Below are 25,447 nucleotides of genomic sequence, written 5' to 3'. Positions count from 1 at the left end.
ATTTCAAAAGCATTTGCTAAATTCTGAAAAGGAAAAAAAACTGCTTAGCCTTTCTTTGTGTACCACATCAAAACATCAAAAATAGCTTTGTAGGAGGAAATTATTTCTCATACTGAACAAAGCTTAGTGTACTAATTTGAGTGAAAATGTTTAGTCCTGACCTTGGAAATTCTCTAAACTTGAAAATATGCTAGTAAGTTTTAGTTAAAAGTTAAAACTGAAATATAAGTGGGTAATTATCCAGAAATGTTATTACTCCAGTTGTAATCTATGACATTATGGCTGCCATTCTGTCAAAATTTGCAACTAACATTAACCCCTGGCAGCCAGCCTGGCTACCATCTCTGTAAATTTTCTGTTTGGCACTGTCTGGTTTCATTCGGTGCTCTGAATTTACACATGAACCAGAAAGGCAATGGAGGGAAGTAAATAAAAAGTAGTTTTTCATTTAGTAGAAACTGAGGTGGAAGACGCGCATTTTACTGGCATAAGTGGTCCGACTAAGAAACGCTTTTGATGTATTTATGTTTAATACAGCTTGTCATGATTTCTGTTAAAAGGTGAATCTGGTATTTTTGAACCTGGGATTTATTTTCCCATGTTTTGCAATGTAAATGATTGACGATGAAAATCTTTGGAATCATTGCAGTGTTGACCACTGTTCACCTGGCAACTGCAAACAGCTGCTGCAATGTAATCCAATGGGCAATTGTCCGTGTCAATGTACGTCCACTAAAATGCTTGTTTTTGCCACTGACAGGCTCAAGTGTCTAACAACATTAGGATTCCTACAGAGATAGACTTTTTTTGGAGCAAGATCCTTTTTCTTTAACTATAAACATTACTATATATTGCTACCAGACAGCTACTTTGACTTTCAGCGGTAGAAGAAGTATTCAGATCCTTTATTAAAGTAAAAGAGTCCTTATCCTTTAAGGTGTTTTCACACATTTCTTTAAACATTAACACAATGATTAAATGAATTCAGGTCATTGTTTAGTTGTGCCACTGTTAACTGAGTAAACAGTCTACATTAAACAGATTTTACATGGTAGTCAACTGTCGTGTTGTGCTCTCTTTGTCTCCTACACAGACTGAATTTTCGCGCTTACTTATTTACACTTGTACACACACACTGCAAATATTCACACTTTAAAATTAAACACTTGCTCATTTCTGTAAAATACTTGTACTTGCTTGCATATTCATGTAGATAAATATATGATAAACAATACAGCTACATTTTAGTGTGTGTGGTCATATCATGCCTTCTCTTACACCACTGTAGATCATTTTCAAGATATTTGACATTGCTGCAATATTAATTTTCACTACTCATTTTAATGAGATACATCTAGTACGAATAACAGTGCTAGTTTTGTTTTAATTAATTTAACCATTTGTCGCTTATTTCCCTGTTTTGCATGTTATAACCTGTAAAAATTATACAGAAATTTAAGCCTGGTTTTGCAGAATTACTTCATTAAAGTACTTACTGATCAAAGCTACTTAAACCCAAAAGGTGCTTTGGTTTGTGCCAGCTGGCTTGTGGGAGCAAGTAAAAAGAATATATGTATACAATGCAGAAAACAGAGTTGATGATTAATAGAAAAAAAAGAATGTTTTGGTACATGGTCTCATAGCCAGGGAATGTAAAAATGTGCTAACAAAGACTTAAAAACAAAACCTTGTTCAATAGAGTGTGAATTTGAACAATTTTTTGAGTGCAAACACTGACAGAAGTTGGCAGCTTGCTAATGAGGCAGTCCACTAATAAGAAGACAGAACTGACAGAAATGCCCAGAGAAGACAGAATACACTGTAGCATACTACAAAATAGGTGAGCATTGTGGAATAGATATTATTTAATTAATACTTAATTAGGAAGAGAAGAGAGTCTGAGTGATACTTGAAATACCAACAACCAATTTAAACTCAAACAAAGAGCCATGAAATCCATAAATCTTAGCACCTGGCAATGCAATCCTTTAGTCACTGGTATTGATCAACAGCTCTATCCGCCCCTCTTAAATGTATTAAGGCCATTTCCCGCTGTGGTGCAAAATGTCCTTCTTCAAAAGTTACTCCTTCAGTGGAATACACCACCCAGTGTGATGTTTTTATCACACTACAGTTCTGTTCCTTATACTTTATTGTATTATTAATTTGCTGCCTATGTTTTTATATTTGTGCATTATGAATGTACTTCTAACATTTTGCCTGTCTGTGTACTTTCTCTCACATGGATATTGTGTATACACACTCATGTGGACACAGTCATAGTCACAAAGACCTATAGATTCAGCGCTGATCTCTCAGCATGTTGTTGTGTTGTTCATAGCTTCTGGTGTCTTGGCAGTCCATTTGCACAATTTTACCAAATCCTTGTGACTCTGTGGTATTAAAAACATCACAGTTGTAGCTTTAATCCCATACCCCCCCCACTCAGCTTGTCAACTCTAGTAAATATTAAAAACATAGGGCCCTGTCTTGTACTATCTGCTGAGTTTGGCTGAGTGCAGTTTTACGTCTGTACTTTGATTTATCGTTGATGCATGTCCTTCCAAAGCCATTTCAGTCTCTTCTCTCATGAGTGTCCTTAATCAGCAAATTTCAACACACTATGTGAAAACAGTCAAGTGTCCTTGTGGCTGAAGTTCTCCCTTCTTGTTTCAAATATGTGGGCTTTTAAAAATATAGAGGAGCACAGAATAGAGAGCTGTCAAATGCTAACCACATTTTATAATGAACTCTACTCATTTCTGCCCTTATTCTGTGGCATTTGTACTGCAGAGTGGGAGCAAAGTAGAAACAAGATATGCAGCTTGTAACATGTCCAGGCCTCTGCTGTGCACACCATAGTAATTACTGTCTATAAACCTGAGACCATTGCCCATTGTCTTTGATCTACCGGCTCTCTGGATTATGCAGTTGCATATAAAAGAATATCATCTTTATTATTACATTGTTATGCCAAGGGGTTTTTTCCAAGTGTAAACATGCCTGTCTCAAGAATCCATGGGAGAAAGATTTAAGTCTAGGCCTGATTACATAGTTTAATATGTGCATGACAATCATCTGTAATGTGAATTTCTAAAAAACTGATCACTGTGCAGCACTTAGGTTAAAACCTGTGTCATCTGATTTTAGGTGACCGTACCAATATAGTAATTCTTATCATATTCTTACAATGGCTCTTGCAGCTATCAGTGTGATAAGATACCGGCCAGTACTTTGTTCCTCTGTATGTTCTACTTTGTTTATTTCAAACTGTCTCACAGACCTTTAAAAAAAAGTGCCATTTTCTGTCTATTATTATCGACTAATTATACATTCTGAAGATGGAAAGCAAATGTAACATTTATTTTCATCTGTGTTTACAAGACTTCTTTGTGGAGTGTGTTTATCATCTTAATTAAGCTTTAAAGGAAAGGTCTATGTGAGGCTGATTCTTTCCTCGCACTCTTGAGGCTTTCCCATCTGTTTTTCCACAGGCAGCACAAAAAGAGATAATGCTGCCAAATTATAAGCAGAGGACATTTAAATATCTTATGCTACCCTTCTTTTTTATTGTTCTGTGGTGTCCTCAGCTACCAGTTTTAAGTCTATTAACTTTTGAGATTTGTTTGCTTGTATATGTTACACCATACTTTACTATAAATTTTTCACCAAAATAGCTATCTCTTTTATTTCTTTGTATTAGGCCATTTTCGGCAATGTTGCAAATCAGAAAGCAGGACTACATTGTTGCAGCATTGGTCATAGGAGATTGTTGCATCAGTGACAGGACTAGCCTGTAACAGACATTCACATGTGGTTAGTTTTAGTTTTCTCAACTGAACTTCCCAAAATTTCCTATAGACTATATATATATCCTGATATACAATATGTTGCTGTTATTATATAAATCACATATACCCAGCAAAAGACTTGATCCATATTGCCCACACCTAGTGGCAGAAGGGAGACTATTATATATGATCAAGCTGGCAGATGGCAGTTCTCCTGTTGTCGCTCACTTTCTTGCTGAAGGTGAGCTGAAAATCATTTTGAAATTACACGTTTTTTTCCTGCTCCTCAAATCAAAGCATCTGTATCGAAGCAGTCAAACTGGCTGCCTTGCGCATGTTGGCTCTTTGAGACCCTTCACTTCAACAATTCAGTTATGTACTGATGTCCTTTTACTCTAACCTGCTGAGCACTCGGACATCAAAAACATTAGAAAAGCTGCCTGATTCTATACCCACTTTACAGCGGATTTTAAAACAGCTCAAGTGTTTGTGAAAATATGATAACTGAAAAAACATGAATAGTTAGAGTAGAAAAACTGTCATGGAAACTGCTCTACTGTCCTTGAGAGCTCACACTGTCATTGTCTGTACTATCCACACCCTATAATAAGAAGTGCTTGATGTTTCCTCTCTCACTGGGCACGTAAACACTTTCAACTCGCTGGGCGTAAACTACCCCTTTGTCTCTCACCATTGGTATTTCCACTGAAAATAAAGTGCTGTACTAGCTGTAATTCACCACATATAGCCTTGCTAATCCTACAAAGAAAACCTGGAATGTGTTGAGGATAGGCAGCTGAAGTGAAAAGAAAAGAGGAATGTGGCCTTGTATTTGCTGGTTACTTTGCTTTCCATCTGCACGTATTTCAGAGAATATGTAAGAGCTATTGTGGATTCTAAGCTGCCGACCCCAAACTGTTGTACTATGTTATTGCAGATTTCCTAAATGATGCTGTTTGATAGTCACTTTGTATCTACCCGACTGCTGTTGCTGCTTGAGCTTCCTAATGCTAATTTTTGTCTCCAATACAGACAAGGCCAAGTTGCCCCATTGTGCTTACTAATAGGCTAATAGAAAAACGTCTGCATGCGTGACACTTCCTAAGGGATTCAACCCCCACGGCCAAAAATTTACCCAAGTCATGAGGATTGTTACATGCTGTAGAATTTATCAATTCAGATGAGAGAGGGCAAAAAGTTTGGACATGCTAGTTGTTTTGTGAGGGTGTGGTGAGGTGTCTACTACCTTTGTCCACCACTATGGCAAACTATATGTTTTAAAATTAGTGATTCAAAAAAGGCTCCAATTGCTCATTTTTATTTCCATCTCCCCACAACTGTCAGGTCATGCGATTATCATGCTGACTCCAGGTCTCCATGTCACAACTGCTGTAACCCACTGAAACAGGGGTTGACAGATTTTTGACAAAATTTTGACCGAAGACAAATCCCTAATAAGCAGATCTTCACTTCTTAACAGAAAATTCTACTTTTAATTTTTGAAGATTCAGAAGTTCGCAACCCAGCAAGCCTTTCATAATGGCTGCTTTTGTCAGCATTTAGTCTGCATGTTTCTTGTTTTTCTAGCCTGCATTCTTTGTTAATTTTTGGCAGTCGGTTGAGGGGGTCGGATGAGTCCAGGCTCTCTGTGGGACGCTGCTGTTCTAAACCCTGGCCCTGTGACCCCCACAGTACAACCAACCATGGCCTGCTTCAAAGGCAACACGCAGACAGCTTATGTCTGCATACTTTGGAGCCATAACCCTCCCCCAGGCACCCTCCTCTATACCCCTCCTCAATGCTAAGCACTAACCACCCTGTACAACAAAAGAAAGTGGCCCCAGATGCCCTCAGGCATGCAGACAATAGATATGCTCCCATCTCATTACTCTCCATATTTTTTGGCTTCCATTGAACAAGTCTTGTAGCAAATTGTGTCCAACACTGATTTTGTATTGTGGGTGTAGACAGGATTAAAAGCTGGTAGGTCCAAAAAGGCTTTCCAAGGAACTGTAACACTCTACGGGGAGCGAGATGCTATGGTTGGCTGGCTCACAATCATGTGTGGACTGCTTGTGCCTTTGCCGTCTGTACTAACTGTCACAGCATCAGTACCCGAACCCAGGAGCCCCATTGCCCTGCCCCTTCACACACATGGGCTAACCACACATTTAAGTCAATAATGTAGTGTCTCTTGTGGCAGTCTGACTTGCAAGTGTCTATTCAGTGGCAGTGAATAGAGATACCACTGTGTTCTCAACTGCAGCCAAAGTTAATAACGCTCCTCTTGTTATGCTAACAGGCTGAATGCTTCTCATTCCATTTTTTACTCACTCCAGACTTCTTGTGTCATTCGCTCCTCCAAACAATTGTTGTCCATAATGGAACTGAGGTTGAAAAACTTAACTTGGCACAAGCTACGCAAACAGTATGTTTGCCTACCCTGTCCTCAGTTGTTGGTGTTGGTGTCAGTGGAGTGTGTGTAATGACTTTTCATTTGCGTTGTATTCATTATGCATTCAAAGTAATATTCCTTTTTTCAACTGGGGTTTTATTTTCAAAATTGCAGCCATTGTGACTGTGGGTCATGATAATTGTGCACATACCGCTGCTGCAGTTGAGATTTGGGAAACATGGACCCTGCCAAAACAATATACATATATCTGGGCAGCCCAAACAGAAAATAGCCTCCAGGATTAGCTAACTGAAGTAACTGCATAGGGAGTGCATTTAGACTGCATAATATACACAAATCAGAATCAAATCAGACTAAAATATCACCAGGAATAAAAATTGACAAGACATAAAGTGAGGTGTCAGTATTTGGAAGAGACAGCTGCAGGAAGTGCTGAGTATCCTGCATTAATGTTTTATTAATTTTGAGAGAATTGAACTACATCGTAGAACTGAAATTAAATTAAATTGCAACAGTTTTATAGGGGTGCATCATATTGTATTTTTAACACCATTGTTCAAGGACATTATTGGTAGTTAAAACCCCACTTCATTACAGTTCGGGCAGTAAGATCTACCTATCACACAAACATTGAAAATAGGAACAGAGTAAAAGTATCCAGACAACAGCGACTCCTACTTTATGCAAGAGCTACAAGATTACTGAACACTTGCACGTTTGAGGAGTCGACCATGATGTCAGTACAGCTCAGGTGAGGGCGGTCACAGTCATGCTATGGCCCTGCTCCCAAGCAGAACCTAAATGTGTGTTGCCTGTGTGGAGAAATGTCCCTGGGCTGCCATTTTGCATTCAGACATCCTCTCTTACTACCCAATGTAGATAAAAGATGTCTTTGTTAATTGTTTTAATAGCCATCTTTACAACTCAATACCCTCCAACATGGCAAAACTGGGAGACTCTGATGCTCTTTCATCTTCCCTGAACAAAATTAGCCTTCCTCGAGCCTCCTCTGCTATGCCTCTGTGACATTCACACTTGATTAGGCTTGCAAATGAAGTTTTCCTTCTTTTGAGGTAGGAGGCGCGACCTTGGCCCCAGAGACCTGTTAAGTCTTTATTGGATTGGCTGGACATACTAAGCCAGGAGGATGTCCCAGCAGTATTTTGCTGCAGCCAGTGCACCTGCTTCATCAGCACTTGTTTCAGCTTTTCCTCGTGGCTCTTTTTGTAGCCTCATGTCCGGACACTTGGTAGTACCCAAGCACTTGTGATAAAACAAGACTGCAGCTAAAATTAGGGGTCAAAAGAGCAGCCGTTTGTCCATTGATTTACAGTAAAGCTACCTAATCTGTCAGCCACTTCAATTCATATAGCCTAGTGGAACAGCTAAATGTAGCAGAACCGTTATTAATAACAACTGTGCCTGCACTGGTATTACAAGTCAAAATGCCCATGGTGAGAAAGGTCTAGTTTTAAAGGATTAAACTAAGAGTAACAAAAAGGCTGATATTGATTGGTCCCATGAGTGTACAGCATTTTCTAAGAACTTTGATAGTGGTCTTTGCCCACTGCCATTTATAACTGTGATTGTGAACTCAGGTCTTGATATTGTATAAGAACATTTGAATGATGTTAATGTGAGCCAGGAGTTAGCTCTAATAGGTCTTTTTCACAGCAGACATTTTGACTTACCATATTAGGAAAAGCACAGGTGTTAATAATAACTTTAACTGTGGCTCTTTTGAAGTAACGACAGTTACTAACCCAGTAAGTAACAACAGCATGTCATTGAGTGGGAATGTGTATTGCAGGTGCCTGAAACTGAAGCAGCTATCAGCTATTGTTAATTTTATTTTTTATACCTGTGCTTATCCTTCTGTGACATATCAAAACATCCTCTGTGGGATGTTTCTAATGATTTAATGCTCAATTTTGAATATTTGAGATTATAGTACTTGCTGTTGATGCCCCCATCACAACCAGGCCCTAGACCAGTGTGTAAATTCTGTACTGCTCTGCATGAGAAGATACTGTTCATAAAAAGATGAGTGTATAGAAAAGATAGAAGAGCTCTGTGGCCTCTGACTATCTGCATCCTGTCTGGTTAATTATGGCATTGAGCTAAAATTATTGCCTGGGTTACTATTTGCCCAAAAATGTAGCCCAGCCACGCTATAAGTATTTGACTTTTGCTGTCCTGTACAGAAAAATTGCTATTTTAAGTCTTCTGTTGAACTGAAAATGTGCAATCTGTTTATTTTCAATAAGCTATTACAGCTAATTAGCAATTTTTGATATTAAATCACCAAGGGGGTTAGGGGGATATTTGTCTCATTTAATTGAAATGTCTTGAGTTTACTACTTTATCTCTCTGCCATTTTGCATTTGCTGCAGTCTTTGCTAGTTTACCATCCATTGCTCTTTTCCCACCAACAAATGAGCTGAACATTTTTGGTAATTTCAGCAGCCTCTCAGCAAATGAGCCTCTGCTCAAACTGGCAGGACAAAGAGGATTTAAGTTGGAGCTGACTGGTCCATTTCAGACAACTTTGTTCAAAGATTACCACAAAATTAGAATGGCATTTGCGAAACGACCAGGCACCACAATAGCCCAGTGTTGTACACTGTTGCCTCACAGCAAGAAGGTTCAAATCTGCTGCCCCCTCTGTGTGGAGTTTGCTTGTTTTCCCCATGAGTGGGTCTCCTCTGGGTGCTCTGTCATCCTCCCACAGTCCAAAGACATGCAGGTTAGGTGAACTAGAAAGTCTAAATTGCTAATTGATGCCCCTCAGAGTAATCAAATATTCAATGAGTTATTAAAGAGTTATTCTACGTCTAAGTTATTTGTAAGTCTCAACACATGATTTGTCAAAACCATGTATTTCTCCATTTTTAGAATCTGTTTTCTTCAGGTTGGTTATTGTTAAAAATAATTTAGTAGAAGCCACAAGTATAAGTGTCAGATAACATGTAAGGCCTCTGTTTGCCCACTTATTCCTGTCAAGATAGGAGACTATATGAGCAGGTTATGTTAACTAATTTCTGCATGAGAGTTTAATTTTAACTCCCGAATTCTTATTTCACATTTCACAATATTTCACAACATCTGCCTTGTCATTATGAATGCTGGTGCAGTCAATAAGCCCTGGGATTGCTGACTGCAGAATAGGGGCTGAATTTACTGTCTTCTCCACATCTCGAGGAAGTGCAGCTGAATAAATAGGCTTTGCTGTACCATCAAAGTACAGGCACGTCTCCCCTGCCCCCTCTGCTACATACCTGCATCCATGCCTGAGTAGCACATTTGCCATTCAGCTCAGCTCGGACAGCTGTAATGGACTTGATGGACCATGGCTATCACAATGTCATATCTTCAACCCACTTTATCCATCTAATGTAAAAGACACTGTGATTGTCCAACTAAGGGAAGAGTCTTGTTATTAAAAGATTGGTGTGTGGGAAAAATTATTGCAAACTAGGCTTATCAAATCAATTCTCAGATACTAATCAATACTAAAAATTAGTATCATTTTAGATATTAATTTGCAACAGTATTGATACCAACAGTCTTTGCCTCCTTCAGTTTACACACAACTTCACACAGCACCGCTGCAGACAGGCAGGCATTTATGTGGAATATCAAGAGGTCAGCAAAGCTCTCGTTTCAACAGCACTTAGGTATTATTATCATAAATGTTAATCTGCCCAGCGCACCTGTTGGCGTTAGCTGTTTAACTACTAGCAATTAGCCGATAGCTACCATAGCCATCTGCTATCAAGGTTGCAGCTAACGGCTATAGCTAATAATGACCTAATAACCTCTCAGACAATTAAAAAAAAATTTCATTGTTGCTGCTTTTTATTTATTTATTTTTGCACTTTCTCAGACAACATAAAAAATTGTTGTCATCGCTGATGGTTGGTATTTGTTTGACTAACTACAACTTAAATAGTGCTATCATTGGTGTTATTGTTTGTATTCTTCTAGCCTTTATTAACATTTTTTTTTTTTGCCTTTTAATTGTTTTTCATTTTTGTCCCCGCAGTATCAAAAATCGTATCGAGTATCAGTTTCTTGGTATTGGTCATTTCTTCAGCTGTTTATGGCTAAAGTGGGAGAGGAAATCTCACACACACACATACACATGTGACTAGTTCCACAGCTTTATAAATCTGATGAAGAGGAATGCATATGTTTATTTCTGTCATCTGCACATATGCAGAAGTTTAGTCATGAACCTACAGAGTTTTTTCCATCTGGCTCTTCATCTGCCTCTACCAGTTTGGCTCACATCTCACAATTATTCACAATTACAACAAAGTTTCATTTTACATTTTGTGTGTATGATGACATTTAAGAGAAAGAGACTTCTGTCATGGCCCAAGTGTCCTTTGGAAGCATTTCAGAAGTAGTGTGTCACAAGAAGTGTTAGAGCCAAGCCACATGGACACTCTGCATTACAAACTGAATTGCAAGCTGATAGACTTGTGATCACTGACAAAGAACTGGCATGGCCTAGTGCAATCTGTAAAACTAGAAGAAGATTATGTTCTTGACTCACCAAAAGCAAACAGTACTATAATAGCCTTAATGCTGCTAAACATATTTCTGTGTGGCCACAGAAACCCATATCATGTAAGGATAAAGTGAAGTGGGAAGGAAGTGGCCTAAGAGCTACAGAGAGAAGTTGAAGAGATTTATCCAAGAGCAATTACAGGGAAGATAGAGAAAGCGAAGATTGGCAGGGCACTGCCACCCTCACTTGAGTAATAATTTGCTTGGAAAGGCCTCTTATAGGTAACCTTGCAGAATATAGCAAAGACAAGGTCAACTCGAAAGAGCCATTTTTTACATCACCTCAAGGCTTTTACCTTTCCCCCTGAACAGCTCTTCTCTCCATAGCCAGACATGTTCACCCTTGTTGCTAAAAGGTAGACTCTTGACATTTCTGGTAAATTCTTTAGCTCAGTGAGACAATGTGCTGTACATATTAAGTCTCACAACAGACTCTGTCTTGATTATCTCTACTATGATTCTTTAGGTCTTGACCTTTTTTCTCAAGTTGAAAATGGAAATGAGAGATATTTTAACTAAACACTGGATTAAAAGCCTCTTTCAAGGGTATATTGTAAGACATGTTATCAGGCTAAATCTAGTCTGCATGCAAAGTGATGGTTAATTTTCTCACAGCGACAGGAGTGCTGTTAGTAAATTAGAATTTTTGTCTTATCAAGAGTCACACCAAGAAATATGCAGTGCACATTCATGTTTTTGAAACCTTTTCAGCAGGATCTCGTTGTTTGTTTAATTATTCCTGCAAAGACCGCTGGCAATCTAATCATTTCATTAGGAACCTGACCTCAGATTCCTCAAGAGAAAACTGAATGAAACACTTCCTCCCCCACACAGAAATCATGGCAAGGATTTCTAATCTGCTTCCTGCCTCTGTCCCCTCCTCTTCTTCATAACAAAACAGTATCTTTTCATCGTCATACCCTCATTACTGTTCTGCGCCCAGCAGAGGAAAGGCCATAAAACAGAGAGTGGATCTTGAGTCATGCAAATATTTCAGCAGATTTGGTTCTCTCTATCTACAGTTGCTTCGTTTTCTATACAAAATAAGGAAGCAGTTGTGCTTGGTGTGCTTGCTCCACGCAGCATGGGCATGTAACTTATTAATGCTGTAAATGTGGTCTGCGTTTGGACATTACTGGAAGTGAGACAACTGAGTTTGCCTTACTTTAGTGTGCCTGTTAAGATCAATGACCTGAAACATTTTGGTGTCCCACTTTCCTCTTTTTTTTCTATTTCTGTCTCATTCTGTCTTGTGCTCTGTCTGTCTCAGAAGTCTTGACATTTTAAGAGCAAGATTCACTGATTGAGGAATAATGATATATGCATATGCAGAATTCTGAGAGGAGAATAACCCCTGCCACCCTCCTCTCTCAGAAGCCCTTTGTTCCCCTGTCTTTATTTTTCCATTCCGTCATATCTGCTGGAGATTGAGCGATATATACCATCAAAGCCTTTTTGAAGCTTCCCACTCTCTTCCAAAATCCTTTTGATTTCCGACAGCGTGAGCTGCTTAATATTCCAAACTAGTCGGTGGCCTTTTCAGAGAACTAACAAGGTTCTGAAGATGCAAGTCTTGTCTTCATGTGAGAGGCAGCTGGGGCACAGCCCTCTTCTTTTCCAGAGCTCACACCGAGGTGTCTGTGCTACTAACAAGTTCAGAGCTGTTCATCAGATACACAGAGGCCGATAGGACATGTTCTTGTGTCATTTGTCTCTCTGCACTCGGTTTGAAAGAATGCCCATACTCTGTTCTGTGAAAAACAAAATATGTTTTCTTGCACCCAGGGTATCATGTTTTGTTTTTTACTTAAAAGGAAGGATAGACAGGAAATATTAGTTTTAGGCTGCTCAGTCAATTAGATGATGGCAAGTAATTTGACAATTACTGAATTATTTAATTCATTTTTCAAGCAAACGTGGCACACATACACTATTTCCAGTTTCTAAATTTATTTATGTCTCCACCTGTCTTACATTTTGTTAATTAACTTAATTAACATCTTTGTTGGACTGCAATTTCCTCAGCAAAATTATGATGACCTTTTTTTTTTTTTAAACTATTTCACTTTTTCATTTTATAGACAACAATAAACAATTAATTGACTATGCAATAAATATGCAAATTAATTGGTAATGAAAGTTACTGTTGGTTGCAGCCCTACTCTATTTTATAAAAGTTCAGATTAAACTGAATGTGACATGATGAGATTAACCTCGAGGTTAGCAGCACAATGAATTATCGTTGGTGATGTCTCATGTGGATGCTACTTTGGTGGGTTTACAATTTCAACTTTTCTACATACTGAATGAGATAATGAATAATTCCTTTGGCTTAACCATTTTGTTGCCGTTGTGTGTTTGTGTGCCAGCTTTTGCCTACAAGCATTAAAGCAGAATTCACTACAGAGAGCACCACAGAGGCTTGACAGGCACCAGGGGTATTTATTCAGCTTCCAAAAACTTCCAAACTCTTATTTACTTTCATCTTGGCTTCCTCTTGCAAGCTTGCCTTTGCTGCCTCCCACTCCGAGTCTTATCCTCTCATCCTGTTTTCTTCAGTTTAGAGTTGGAGTGCAAAGCAGGAGTGGCTCTCAGACACGCTTCAGTTTTCAGGTTTCTCTTTTCTGTACTGCATTTGCGCACTGACTCCACCTGATTCCCTCAGCCTCAGCCTTTAACTGTGTCACTCTAGCGCTGATATCACAGTGATCTAATAACTGACTAGCTTATGGTATATGTTTATCAATTAAGGTATCTAACTTCTGATACTGTGTGTTTAAATGTTGCTTTTTTAGGCAATTCGCAAATGAAAAAAAACTTTGTACATGGGAAAGAAGAGAAGAAACTGTGGGTGAACAGCTGCGCCCAATCTAGGTGAAAGTCACTGCAACAGATCTAAATTTTTTCACAGACACAAAAAGGGAGTGACAGAGCCCCTAAATGTATGCAAAGCACCACTAAATAACATCAGAATTTACTGTCTGTATTCCTGAACACTTGTGACAGCCACAACGCATCTCGCACCATGTGATGCAGGCCCACTGAAACCCTCTTTGTTCGCTAAATCCAGTGTGAAAATTACCCTAATGTTTCGAGAGTTGGGAGAGGTTGGCATGGGGCCAGTGCTTTGGGACAATATGCCTAGCATTGGTGACTAGCTTGGGCCCTCAGGTTTATGGCTTTTAAAGTGACCTCATTAATTAAACTCTGGTCAAAGAATCACATTGAGAGGTTCTTAAAGCAGTGATTGGGGCTCAGCTTTTTTGGGGTGTTGTAAGTTAAGATCTTTGCATATTTCTTTGACTTAATTAGAACAGCACAAATGTAGAAGCATTATATTATTTCATTACAGTCTATATTAAGATGTACCCCAGATTGTCTCATTTTTATTGCTTTTGACAGGTCATTATGAATAGGTAATGAGCAAGAGTTTCAATTACTTTTTTCAGGGGTGCATTTTTTGATTAACCTTTGGTATAAAACATGCATAATGTAAATTAGCCTGAAAAGAGACACCTCTTTTTTTTTTTTTTTTTTTTTTTTTGAATCTTCTAAATGTAGCTTTTTGTTCCCATATCTCTTTGTACACACACATAACAGAGTGGACCACACAAGTATTATACCCTTTTTATGCAAAATTAGCACGTATATGCAGGTTTTTTTTAAAACTGCTAAAAAAGGCAATTGACTACCATTGTCAGTAGACGAGTTTGCCTTTCTACTCTATCTGCCCTCCTGACGTCATGAAGGCAACAAAAACAGGGTTAGTAAACAGCAGAAAGCAGCATGGAGCCCAGTGACTCCTTTCCCCTTGAATCAGGAAAAGCTCTCTAACCTTGCTGTCTTGCCAGTGTTGCACCTTGCCGTGTTGCTAATGAAGAACAAAATCTGCATTATACGTTGTTCCCGTAGACTGTAAAGAAAATCTAATTTTCCCAGCTATTTATGTGCCGACATCTGGAATTTCAACACATTGGATTGCAGTGGAAAAGTGGTGAAAATTAGCATGTCATGTTTCCATCACTGCCAATTGGAGTAGACAGCACCTTGAAAAAGAGCAGGCTATATCTTTTATCAGCTACTTTGGTATTGAGTTCTAATTGAACTTTGACCATAAAACTGGTAGTTGTATCAAATCTGAAAATGTGTCTAGTGTGTGTTTACACAGGCAAAGGCAGAGTTGATTAAATGTGTGATAAGAAGAATCAGTTTAATCAGTTCGCTCTCTGCAAGTAGAAATCTCAATTAATTGAGCTCTTCACTCTGCCGACTCAGAATTCTTGGATATTGCTCTGGGCATCAGATGGTCAGTGATAGCTGGCACCATGGTGGCATCAGTGGTGCGATCATTCAATGTTTGGCCAGCCATTTTCTCCCTAGAGAAAATGGATGTGTTATGAGTTCCCAACAGATGGGTCTCCATCTCTCTTTCTACCCCAACTATGTCCTGATAGATGGCTGCTTGTGTCAGAGTGGCAGCAAATGAGGAGCAACTAAAATAATTAATGACCTAATATCACTCTCAGTCAAGGCGCCGTAAAAGAAATATCCTCAGCCTAATGTTCAAAATGTATTCACAGGAGAGAGCCATAAAGTTGATGTTCATGATTCATATGCATGGTGTCAGCCCCTTGCTTAAGAAAGGTCGATTGAATGGGACAATATGTAAAGGCTATGAAAATGGTGTCAGCACAGTGCTAAGCTTGGAGAGCTACATGCTAAGCCACCTTGAAGAGGAGCTGAAGTGCTGCTTGGCTTTCGCTACCCTTGATTACACATCCTTAAGAGATTATTTCTGTAACTCATACTTTGCCATACTTAAGCTTTAACTTTAGAAATGAAACTTCTTAGAAAAAATCTCTTGGATAAAGAAGCCATTCATCATCCAGTCTGATGTTATTTCAGTTTATTTTAAGATGTTAGCAAATGAGCAGAAGTAGTTTATACCATGGCCAAAGTGCTCCTTTCTTATAGAATATCAGAACATTAGAGAATATCAGGATTTCTGGTAAAAATCTAGTCTACCAGCTACTTTTTCCTCTGTATTGTTACAATCAAATAAAGATAAAGTCAACTAACAAACATAATTACACTTTTAAATCCAGTAATTTTAATATTGTTTTAAAAGATTTGTCTATGTGCAGGGTTTCCCACAGAAAATTAGTTAGCCTAGTTGGTAATCAATCCCCCACTGAGCTAAATCAGACAGTTCCTGCTGCATTTTATCTCATTATCAGTGTAGTTACTAAATTATGGTCTAAACAGTCACCTCATTGATTAAATATATGACCTTTGCTGTGTGATGTAGCACCACTGCTCATTTCCCTTGAAGCTTAATGAGCTTGATAGTATATTTTATAAAGTTGTCACAGTTTGATCTGATGAAAGTAGAGAGAGTATTTTTTTTTCAGACAAGGTGAGGTGCTTCTACTATAAAACACGCAGAGAGACCAAATGTTTTTCTGACACTTGTTTGCATTTCCTGGAAACAAAAGTGTGTTAAAAATACAACTGCTCTGCCATGTTTATTCCCATCTGAGGCTTGAAACATATGTGCAGATTATCATAAAAAATTATGCCACTTACTGTGTGGGTAACACAGAGAGTGTTATTTTTGCATGGCTACACATAACAGTATGTATAGATTAGTATGTTACTCTTGACCATCTAATTTTGACTTCTGGCCCAACTGAGATGCTGCTTTAAGCAATACGAGGTTATATCCAGATGTTCAGAAAGAGGAGATACCCAGAATGAAATGTTGCCCAGAAAATGCAGAGATGGCAAGAGTGGTGGAGGATAAGCTCTGGGAAGAATGAGCCAGGGTGACGTTTACTCTCATTTTCCACTTCTCACCATCTGCCTGCAGCACACCTGCCTCAAAAAAAGCATCAGTACGCCCATACAGTAGCCTGCGAATATTGATTAAGACTGCTGACATTTCTGCTTCCTTTTCACTCTGGCTGGGTACAACATGTGCCATCTCACACATGAAGGCAGGTTACACATCCACCCTTTGTGTCATCAGAGCATGATTATGTCAAAAATACTGAAATTAAATTAAATTTCTCTCTCAAACCTTGTAAAATACAGATTATATATATGCAGGATGTAGCTACAGGTTTTGAACATAAATTACCTTCATTCATTTGAGGGATTTTTCCTTCTTAAGCCAGGGATGGGACACAGTAAATCTCCTAACTGGCAAAAAGGCTGGAAAGCTGGTCTGCAGTTTCTTAATTGAAGCAAAAAAGCTGTTGTATGTTAATGAGGGGCTTTTAGTTCAGCTAGGCATCAGCAATCTGTGATCTTCAGATCTGTCCTTTACCTGTAGTTGAGAGAAGACACTGAAGTAGAAAAATGGCTAAAATCTGTTTTGATGTTAAGTTTCTGATATGGATTTTGAATTAATTACAGTGGCAGTGAATGGTGTTTTGAGTCATTCAGTCTATTCCTATAATGCTGATGTTGATACGAAATGTTCACCTTATCTTATTTTCGGCCATCTCTGTCTTTTTTCTCTTCAAGCCTTGTAAAACTGCAGTGAGCAATGCAATGACAGAAGGGAGCCCAGCTGGTTTAATTTCAACAATATCTAATTTAAGTGCTTTGTCAATAAGCACATTTCATAAAAAATATCAATATGCTCTCTTTGATGTGGCGATTTAGCACCTTCTTTAGCTTAATAGCCTGTTTCAACGGGGGCTAGAAATACATTGGTGAGATTAATTGCAGAGTAAAGTATCCATGTCGCTCTCTGCATATTTGCACTGATAGATTGGTTGTACATTAATGACCCTGCTGTCGTAAAGCCTATAAATTCATCATGGCTGCAGTTACAAATAAGTATTTGTTTCCTCATCTAAATTTATAGTGCATCAGTGTCAAAGCCTATGGAGCATTGATTTAAGTTTATAATTAGCCACAGTGAAAAGAATTACAACAGTTGATTTTGTTTCCCTCAGAAAAAAAATCATATTGAAAAGCTGCTCTGCCATGCAGCAGCAATCAGTCATAATTTACCTCTAGAAACATTTAGCCTGTCAAAGGAGTTCATGTGAAGAATATAAAGCCTGGAGAGAACTGGGTGATTATCAGCTGATCAGCAACTGTGACTGCTGCTTTAAACCTTCCCAGATATGTGAATGTTTACTTGACTGAACTGAGCTTATGATCAGCAACCTGTCCTGTGTTTTTCCCCTAACTTTCACACAGTGTGTGCTGAGATAAGCTCAGCCCAAACCTGCCATTCTTTCCCTCCATGTGATGCTGAGTAGCAATGAACAGGCATTAGGTAACAGACTAGGTTTGAGGTAATTTAACAACTCCTTCATTATATAGTTTGTCTGGCAGAGAGCACTGAGTAGTTTATTTTTTCATCTGTAAAATGTCCCACACAGTACATATCTTGCGAATGAGAAAACTAACATACCCACAGAGACATGCTCTTGCACGTCATGAATTTAAATGCATGTTTCTCCATGCATAGCTCTCAGCCACAATAGTGAAAATCCACTCTCTCTTCTCTCATGTGTAGGTGCTGAGGAAACTTCAAGCAGAAAATACCAGAAGAACCAGCTGTGTCAAGACTTGGTGGTGAACATCAAGAGGATGTCCAGCCAGTTGGCCGTTTCCTTGTGAATGGATTAGAGGTTAGTATCAGTCTCCTTAAAATCCCCATTGTCAAGATCAGGGAAGGATTTAGATTAAGGTCTACAAGTTGCATGTCCATGCAGAGGAGAGCTTATTCTTCAGGTAGTTTGTTCATGCACACTCTTTGATTATGACCTAGTTGTGACATTGGCTAGTTTTGTTTGATGAAATTAAATAATGTGCTGCATGTGCAGTGTAACCTCTTCTGCATGCAGATTTGTGCTCAACTTCATTACATGGACAAATTAAATCTTCTGTATACTCTCATATCCACTGTGAAAAATGGCCTGGTCTTGCTTGTATGATGAAATGAATAAGCATAGCTTTAACAAGTCCCCCTAAGCCCTGCACTCCTCCTCTTGTCATCACTGAATCATTTTTGATTGCATAAGGAAAGATGGAGCTCTTTGAACTAACTCTGGGTGCATTAGCTTGTGTAACTCTGGTAATTGTGTGTCTGCATGAAGAGGAACTGCTGGACTTGAGGCGCTGACACGCACCCCAGTACAGCACTAGTATAATAATGCATGAACTCATGATATTTGAGGCTGCTCATAGTCAGTGTCTTATAATGTGTTAGAGTTACTTGTGTATTTTGGAAACCCCAAGGAATCATTTAAAGCACGGTAATGTTTGTTGCATAACCTTGTTTTAGTTTTATGGACTAGAGTGGGCATGCTGTTCCATTTTTTTTCTTTGGTAACATGCTGGTACTTATTAAGGAGTTATATATGTTTTAACATGATATGCATGTTTTAGTAGAGCTAAAATGATTAAAATGTCAACATTTGATTAGTCATGTAACTTGGCTGATTTTCTAGTTGTTTGATAGATATTAAATTCACAAAGAAAAACAAGAGAAGCTATTTGGTGCGATAAAGCAAAACATTTAGTCTGCTTAATATTTGCACAAATGTAGGCACAAAGAAAACAAAAAGGCCTTGGACAGGCAGCTACTCTGGATTGCAACATGTTTCAAGTTTGGCAGTATGCCTACGAGCTTGTTCTTATACGACCTACTAAGAAATAGATGAAAAGGTATAGTGTAAATTCCTTCTGATTGGAAGATACTTGAATCTTTTGTGTTGTTTTTTTGTTTTGGTTTTACAGCGTGTTTTATAACACTAAATAGGACTCAGCTGCAAGCTTCATATTTACTTAATTAACTTATAAAAATACGAGAAGTCATTGTGTCACTAGGACGTAGAAACCACTAATGTCTGACATGGTTGTATTGCACAAGCCTACAAACGATAAAGACACACATTCTGTATATACGTACATGTGAGTAATAGATAAATATAATCACTTTGGAAATGTAATGTTTGCCTCAAGAAAGCTGATATTTGTCACATAGTTTACCAACATGACCCTTAAAATTAGTTTATCATTTGTGGATCTCAGCTCTTTGATTACACTCCAATTGTTGTACCTTTGCTGAAATGCAGTTTTGTTAAGCCCTACTTAATAAAAAATTGCTAAAACATTTCAGGCATATACAACATAATTTGAATACAGGTTGTTTTTTTTTTTGTCCGGGACAAAACAGCTAGCATGCTCTTGTTGCAGCACTTGTAGACCGTGTGCACTAAATCCAACCATTGTATTATTTGTCTCTTAGCTTTTAGCATCCTAAGCCACTCCCTATTTCTTAGGTCCACATTTGTTTCTATGATGTTGTAGGACAAGCAGCGGTGCTGCCTCTAAAATGATGCATATATTTTTCTCTTGTCTCCCCTCCATTTGATTAAGAGTTCATTTAATCCCTCAGTAGGCCTGAGTTATAAGCTTTTTGGTAATGACCTGCTTAATCCTCCAACTGGAGATAAAACACACAAGCGCATTAACTTCAAAGCCGTTTACTGACTTCTCGGCCACCTCTAAACAAAGCTGTGATGCAGTGATGCAAATTTACATTTTGGACTGTTGTGTTGATTGAGGTTTATTAGCTCACCATTAATCATTAATTTGAGTGATGTAGGAAGAAAGATGTCCATACCTTATTTACATGCATGAAATAACACCAGTGTTTGTTTTACAGTTTAATGGTGATCACACTGGAAACATCCAGTGGTACCAAATTTTAAACTGTGTCACTGAGAACTGCAACAATGAAGTAATTTGTCATTTGACAGAAAATTAATTTGAACCTATTTTTCAGTTTGAGGATTTGCTAGGTTCCTTTAACTCATGTTATATCAAAGTGAATACTTTTAGTCATTGGGCAGCAAAACAAATGGTGTATACATCATGTTGGGATTTAGAGAATTGTTGTTTTTCTCTGTTTTCTAGCATTTTATAGACCAATTGATTAATCCAATAATCCAAAGACGATATTCTGAACATGAATTTATAATGAAAATAATTGCTAGCTGCAGCCTTGGTGTCACTAGATTTGTTGACTTTTAAGTCCATTTCAGCAACTTTATTTTAAAAAAATATCCTAAGAACAAATTTAATGACATTGGTGACAGTCAACTGTCCCTGAAGTGAGTCCCCAGTGCTGCCACATGAATAAGCAGACCTCTGTTCGCTGTAACTGCAGCTCTTGTCGCGTCAGCTGCAGTCCTTCAGAAGGAGAAAGAGGGTCTGAGATAAAATAGCCAGGCTGAAACAGGTAACTACAGATTCTGAACAACATTGATGAAATTGCATTAGCTTACTTTTTCTGGTTGTTACTTTCCTAACAGGCAGGTACAACCTTGACTTAGTGGCATATTATTGCCATTTATTTCTTTCAGTAACATAAGGTGTAATTTTATCAGAATGTGAGTGTTACAACAGGTAGAAAAAGAGATTTACTGTAACTTAGCTCCTATATTAAATGGCCGTGGGATAAAGATGCAAGTTATTTTTTCTCCTGTCAGTTGTTGCCTTGAATATACCCTGATGCCAACACATTATTATAATCAGGCTTAGAACCACAACAGACACCCACAATACACATACACACACCCACACAAACCACCCCATATCCACAGGAGCTAACATGCCTCACAGCTTCAGCATAAGCTGATAATTTACAGGCAGCCTCAAGCCCCTACCTTACTTCACCCGTGGAGGAGAGCAGTGAAAATGTCAGGAGTTTAGTTAGGGCTACAACACCTGTACCTCACGCATACACCGGGCTTCTGCTCCAATAGCTCCCCAAGGGTGGCTCACGAGCACTCAGCTTTTATTGCTGTGATGACTGCTCGTGATTTTTACGCCAGAGGACAGCAGGAGAAGAAAAACAACTCCATTCACCCATCCCTATGCCGAGTGCTGCAGCAGTTTTGACAATGTTGTAAATGTTGTACATTCTGCACCAGGGACCAAGACCGAGATTAGTGGCTAGTTTGACTTGGAGTTCATTTAACAAAGTCACAATGATGATGATGTTGTATTTTTCTGTTGAAAAGATTTGATTTGATTCACTGCTCAAATGGATACACTTGCTCATTACTAACGAACAACTGGTAGTATTAGGTACCTGAAAGGATTTTCCCAGCCTTATTACCAGGGATTTGGGGGATAAAAACATCTTAATATTTGCATGTGTTTAAAAAAGTCTAATTGTTGTTTATACCAAGCAGAATACGCATAGTTTTAAGCCAGTGGGATCACTTGCATTTGATGAAGCAACTGTCAGGGCATCCAAAGAGCCCTCATATGGTACAGTTCATCACAGTTCAAAGACAGATGCTCAAGTCTAAAGCCTTTGATGATCTGCAGAAGCAGCAAAAGAAGCTGTGTATTATTGGGCATGTGAGCGCTCCGGGACCTCAGGGTATCAGGGCTGTGAAGTTGCTCTTCCTGTCAGTCTGTTCCCTCACGCAACCACAGTGTAGAGCTGTCAGCTATATCATATAGGATTTATCATACCAGATACCATAGAGCTAAAGTCAGTCCTTCAGTGATGATTATTATACTTCTAAGGCTGCAATGTTTCCATTATTTATTAATCTTCTGATAATTTTGGCAATTAATTAATCATTTGGTCTTTGGTTTTGCTTTATTAGTCACAGCTAATTTGGACTTAATTCTGGTCCAATAGGCAACATGCACATGTGTGATGTGGAAACTTGTGGCCTACATTTTACATTTACTGATGAAGGAGGCAAATTGTATCCTATAGTTAAAGTTTTATGAAATTAAAAATATTTCTATATTCATAGATACTTTTCAATGAGCGAGAAAGTGTAGAGGTCACCTTTAGAATTTCTAACTTTATTATCAGTGTATTCTGATATATCTAGTTTCAGCTCTATATTCTATTTATTAAATATTTCCAAATAGCTACAGTATTAATATAAATTGAGTCATTTTCTACTGATAAAGTTAGGTTGATTTGAATTGAAATACTGCTGCTCCACCCCCTTGGCTCCATTCTTTGCATTTAGCTAAACACAACACCATACACCAGCCTGTAAATATGTGACAGGGCTCTAGGCAAAATCCTAAACAAGCAATCATCTTAGAGTTGTTCAATATGAGAAAATGTGTTTTACAGCAATCTTCCTCTAAATAGCAACACTGTGAATGCCAGGCTTTTGTTAATCATGTGCTGACTGTAAACAGATCTATTGTTTATATAGGGATTAAATAATCAAATGGCCCAATCCTCCTGCATATTAATTCTGCGCCTCTTGAATTGAGGAGAAAATTACTTTTAAAACACACTTTATATCAAGAATGGCTATTTCACTCACAAGTCGGTCACAAACTGGAAGCGTACCATGGTGTAAGTAAACATAATTGTAATACTGAAAAATCCCCAGTAGCTGTTGTCGCCATCACTATTGCCTCCAAAAAACAGCTGACAGAGCATAGACCCTAATGACCCTCTGCATTAGGTAATGCTTTGCCTTTCAAAAAACTACAGGCTTTTATTGCTGTGGTTTTGAAAACAATAAGTGTGGTAAGAGTTTGCGTGGGCAAAAACACAAAAATATTCTCCATTCTTCTCTTTCCCCTGCATTTATCAATACAGATTGTGTGGGTTTGATCATTAAGGTATTCACAAAGAATGACACCATCAAATAAAAACCTGCAAGTCTCAACAAGTCACTACCTGCTATTTCAGGCACTGTTCAATTTCCCAAGGCAGGACACAGGGAGCATGTAAGCTGAAAAGCTGCTTTTGTTTTCCAGTGTCTTTTGCCTTTATCTGTCAAGTATAGAAGACTTTTATCCTCCAACAGGATTGTCTTTCGCCTCCTGTCCAGTTACATCTGTCTTTTTTATATATATATTTTTATGTCAGTGTAGGTTTCCTTCCAGATCAAAGCAGTTTTATTACCAGAGGGATTATATCTGTGCAAAACTTCCTGACAGCTGATAACCAGTGGACTACACAAAGGTCCATTCATATTGTATAAACAAGCTTTTCCAGATGCTCCACATCTACATGTCTTCTATCTCTGTTTAAGTTTAGCTAATACTGCTCTGTCAGATGGTAAATGGTAGTAAAACATTATTGTCATGGTTAAAGTTGGGGGGAAATTGCCTTCATGATAAATAAACAAATAAAAAAGAAGATTGCACTGACCTAACAGGTTTTGTAGTTATATAACAATATCACACGACTTCTTTCTTTGCTGCTGCATGAGAGCAGTCTCTTTTCATACAGCTGAAATGGTTGCCTGTCAGGAGGACCTAGCCATAAATCAATCTAAGCTTGTGAATGAGCAGCTGATCCTGTTGTGTTTCTGGTGGGAGCTCCCTCCTAAAAGATGTAAGTGAATCTGGGTCAGAATACCCTAGAGACAATGCAGCTACTGTCTGCATAACTAGCTAAATGTTGTTTGTTTGCCTTGTAATTAACTTGTGTGTAGCAGCAGGTGTGATTTACATCTTAATTTGTCAAACCACAGTCAAGACAACATCAATAACAGTGTTAAACTGAGTTGTATGTATAAGCTTAGTTTAACAGGACATAAAACAAAATGTTATCACTCATATTTATGTGGATTTAGAAAGACGAGTGTATTGGCAACACATCACCTGCCTTGTGTTACAGCAACCGCTGAGCCAGGTTTAATTTTTTTCCAGACAACCCTTCATTGTTTTGCCAGAGCCCCCAGTACTGGCACCCCTGCCGTGCTGATGGACTGGTTCCATTCAAATGAATAAGAGCGCTGAGCACAGCCTATCGCTGCATGCACACATACAGGTGCAAAGTCACAGGCAGTCTCCGGCCTGTCTTACATCATAGCACTGTGAGTGTGTGGCATTGAGTGTGTAATTTGCATACACCGCTCTGAATAGACACTGTACAGAAAGCTTTGTTTGCAGTCGTTTTTACCTCGTGGTACATGTTGTTGAAACTGTTTAAATACAGTAATCTCGCCCAAGCCAGCTGGGCTGATCGGCACTGCTGTCCTGTTTTTGTGCTGAAAGTGATCCCCACTCCAGTAATGGAGCAGAGTAAACAACTCTGTGCTTCCATTTCTGTGGGAATCAAAATGACTGTGATTGACTCTCACCTGTTTCTCATTGCGTCAGAGGACTTTTGCATAAATTTGAGCTTTTCTCAACTTACTTCTGTAGTGCCACTGGGGGCATTTTGAAATCTCTGAAGCTCAGCTGGCAGTGCCGAGCTGCAGCACCAGGTCCATTTCACCATGAATAGCAGTCCCAGTTTTTGAGTCTGTACATGTGAGCACCCCATAAGGCCTATACATAGATACAACAGCCTGCTTTCAGTTCTGTCCTTGAATTCATATCACATGTTCTTTCCAATAAATAGTATTAAATATAACATGAGATTATTTAAAAGGGTTAACGTACTGATTAAGAGCCAGCACCCAGTTACAGAGGCCAGGATTAGGACAGGTCTGAGGTGGGTGGAGGTCAGGATACACTTTTGACAGGGCCTTGTCACCATGCTAGTGTGAGAAAGCTGACACCCATTTCCAAGCACTGTTTACTATGTCTGGATGGGATTCTGTCCTAATAAAACATGACTGATATTTGCAAGAGACTCTGCCAAATAAATCACTCTCTGACAAGTGAATTTTCAACAGTGAGT

At 38.6% G+C, this 25,447-nt stretch overlaps 1 protein-coding gene across 1 annotated transcript in view; it reads left to right on the top strand.

Moving 5' to 3' along the window:
• Nucleotides 1–25,447, top strand: part of glceb (glucuronic acid epimerase b) — a 50,056-nt gene that overhangs the window by 3,540 nt on the left and 21,069 nt on the right. The window contains exon 2 of the mRNA XM_018683502.2: nt 18,320–18,434. The gene's annotated coding sequence lies outside the window, so the exon portion shown is untranslated. The remainder of the gene's footprint in view (nt 1–18,319; nt 18,435–25,447) is intronic.

Source organism: Lates calcarifer, linkage group LG2, assembly GCF_001640805.2.
Source record: "Lates calcarifer isolate ASB-BC8 linkage group LG2, TLL_Latcal_v3, whole genome shotgun sequence".
NCBI classification, from domain to species: domain Eukaryota; kingdom Metazoa; phylum Chordata; class Actinopteri; family Centropomidae; genus Lates; species Lates calcarifer.
Note: the sequence above shows the minus strand (reverse complement) of the source record. Positions and strands in the feature narration are given on the sequence as shown.